Source organism: Cebus imitator, unplaced genomic scaffold, assembly GCF_001604975.1.
Source record: "Cebus imitator isolate Cc_AM_T3 unplaced genomic scaffold, Cebus_imitator-1.0 Scaffold410, whole genome shotgun sequence".
Lineage (NCBI taxonomy): Eukaryota > Metazoa > Chordata > Mammalia > Primates > Cebidae > Cebus > Cebus imitator.
The window spans coordinates 1,449,983-1,453,529 of record NW_016107725.1 but is presented as its reverse complement, the minus strand read 5'-3'; the positions used below and the strand labels follow the sequence as shown (position 1 = coordinate 1,453,529).

The window sequence follows — 3,547 nt, the reverse complement described above, 5'->3', positions numbered from 1 at the left end:
AAAGGAGGGAGAGAGGGAGGGAGAAGGGAGGGGGAGGGAGGGAGGGAAGAGAGGAGGGGGAGGAGGGAGGGAAGGAGAGTATGGTTTTTATCACTTTGGAATTAATAATGACAAGACTGTGCTCAGCACTTGCCATGCATGATCTTATTTAGACTTTCCAACAGTCCTTTGAGATAGGTACTATTATTATCATCTCCTTTAAAAAAAATAAGACTGAGGGTTTGTTACACTAGCAACGACAACAGCATAAACATTCAAGAGCTAGGGAATCATGATAATTTTTAAAAGAGATGCTGAGATGCTAAAGTTAAGGTTGTACAATGATAGATCTGAAAAACGTGAAGAAAAGCAGGTGTTGCAATAGAAGTATCGGCAAAGGTAGATTTCATGGGTAAAACAGAGAGAAAGAGGAAACCGTAATTTTTTGTTGTGAAGTCTAATTCATAAAGTGATGAATATTTAACAAATTGCATTGTTAACAAATAAGATTGCATCAAAAAATATTTTTAAATAGAAATGAAAGGCACAGCAATGAGAGAGATCAATACACTTTTAAAGCTTCAAATATGAGGAAAGTATATAATAAGAATATAAAAGGCTTTAATAATAAAGTTAGTAAGACAGACAACACATTTACATTATAATCTGGGCCGTATAAAGCTTACACTTTTTTTGGTGCCAATATATGGCCTATATTGGATGACGAAGAAAAGTTTAAAAATCTCTCCATAATAGAAACTACATGGACTCATTTGCTAAGTAAAATATTTATCTTAAAAATCCAAGCACTTGAAAATGTGGAAAAAAAAAATAGTATCCTAAATAATTCTAGGGTAATAGAAAAAACCAAAAGAGTAATTATTAAATGCTTACAAAAATGAAAATGAGGATGATACCTATCAATACCTCTGCAGTAATCAAAAACTTAGTTATTGCATTAAGTATATTTATTACTAAATAAGAAAGAATAAATATAAATTATACTACATATATTGCAGAGAAAATCTGAAGGAAAAGAGAAGGAAAAATCATGATATAAACAAAAATGAATGATTAGTAAAAACATATGTAAAATTGATACGTTCATCCAGAGGCTGCTTTTTTTCATTAAACCCATAAACTATGCAAAACTTCAGGAAAAGCAAGTGACTATTCAAAACTGGGACTAAGAATAGGTACCTAGCCATAGATGAGGAAGAAAATACAGAATAACACTTTAAACTCTATCCCAATAGATTTGAGAATCTGTATTAAAAACCCTTTAAGATTGCACCCCATGGACACCCAGCTCCTGCTTCTGCCTTCTTCTGGACCCTCTGTGCCCCACAGTAACCCTCGTGGCCTGTCCATAACCTCTTGGGGCTCTCTAGGCCATAATTTTGAGGTAATTGTCAATAAAAACATAAATGATCGAAATTGACCCAAAAAGAAATAGAAACAATAAGCAACATAATAAACATTGAGGAAATAAACAAAAAGCATCATTTCTCCTCTAGACCATGTGCCAGTGGAGGTAGTTTAACTTCCTTCTAATTCCAGAAAAAACATTCTCCACCGGTTCAAATCAGTAGTTCACATCTGCTCCCCCTGCCCCGCATCCTGACTTATCCCGGTCACCTGATCACCCCTGGCTACCTGCTCTGACCTGCCCATAACCATCCTTCGAACCAAAACACCCACCCTGCCACTCCAGCTTGGATCCCTGCTCTTTTTAAAATAGCCAGTTGGGATTAGTCTAGCTTGTGCAGCCTAACCCTAGCCATAGGGGCTGGCACAACAGGAGGGACGCCCTCCATTAGGCATAAGTACCACATCCCCCTTGTTGAAGGGTGCGGCTGCCATTGTTCCATCCCTATGCCACACCCTTCTATAGAAGTAAGCTGCCTTGCTGAGAGCACTTATCTTCAAGTGCTATTTCTTCTGCAGCATCGGAATTTTACTTATAAAAAGAGTTTAACAATTTCTTAGAGCAGATATCTTTCCAACTATAACACAAAACCTAAAACTTATCAAAGGAAAATATGGGATCAATGTAATAACTTAGATATAAAAAATTTTCTGTATGAGAAGAATATTAAAAAAAGACAATAAACTATGAAGAAATATTTTCAATTTATATCACAACTGGGTAAATTCACTAATATAAGAACTATACAAATCAAAAGTGGAATGCTTTAATAGAAAAATGGACAAAGTATATGAAGACATATTTCCCCAAAATAGAAAAATAAATGCATTTTCTTCATATGAAAAAAAAATCTCAACCGTTTTTATAGCAAGAACAGTATAATTAGAACTTATGCTGTGTTTTAAAAATTTGCATGTCAGGTTCATAAATATCAAAAAGTTTGATGAAATTTAACTTCGGAAAAACTGTAGAAAAGAGATACTCTTAAATACTTCTGATAAGAACAGCTACTACACTTGATTTAAGCCAAAAGGCCAAGAAGTGATACTTTTCAATACTTCTGTAGAGAGTATAAATTGATGTCACCTCTATAAAAGATAATCTGATCATATCTATCAAACTTTAACTTCATTATTTCACTTCTAGATTATATATTCTACAGACAAATCAATGTAGTCTAAATATATTCATTGCAGCAGTGTTGAGATAAAAATATTAGAAACAATTTAAGTGTTCATCAATATTTGATATTTAAAGAAATTATAGTCCAAACATATGATGGAAAAGCATACGGTCATTATAAATAATAAATCAGCTCCATAAAAATTTATATAAAATGATCTGCCAGATATTAAGTGAAAAAGCTAGAGGTAAATAAATTTATATAAATTACCATATGTATAAATACATAGACTCTTACATATTTGTGGATATTCTTACAATCTGTATATGCATGCAATATTGCAGGAAGGATACACAAGATTCTGGCATTAAGTACAAGCATACTTCGTTTTGTTGCATTTTATTATGCTTCTCAAATACTGTGTCTTTACAAATTGAAGGTTTGTGGCAATCCTGTGTCAAGCAAGTCTATCAGCACTATTTTTCCAACAGCACGTGCTCATTTGTGTCTCTGTGTCATATTTTGGTGATTCTCATAATATTTCAAACTTTTAAAATTATTATTATATCTGTTATGGTGATCTGTGATCTTTTTAATGTTACTATTGTAATTGTTTTGAGGCACCACAAGCTGTGCATCTAAGACAACAAGCTTAACAAATGTTGTGTGTGTTCTGACAGCTCCACCAATGACCTGTTTGTTCTCTGCCTCTTTCCCCTTCCTGGGACCTCACCATTCTCTGAGATATGACAATATTGGAATCAGTCCACTTAATAACCCTACAGTGGCCTCTAAGTGTTCAAGTAAAAAGGAAGAGTTGCACATCTCCCACACTAAATCAAAAGCTAGGAATGATTAAGCTTAGTGAGGAAGGCATGTCAAAAGCCAAGATAGGCCATAAATTAGACCTCTTGTGTCTAATAGTTAATCAAATTGTAAATGCAGAGGAAAAGGTTTTAAAGGAAATTGAAAGTGCTACTCCAGTGAACACACACAATAAGAAAGTGAAATAGCCT

At 34.0% G+C, this 3,547-nt stretch overlaps 1 pseudogene; it reads right to left on the bottom strand.

The window, feature by feature from the left end:
- Positions 1–2,342: 2,342 nt before the first annotated feature.
- Positions 2,343–2,454, bottom strand: LOC119468312 (annotated as a pseudogene).
- Positions 2,455–3,547: the final 1,093 nt, after the last annotated feature.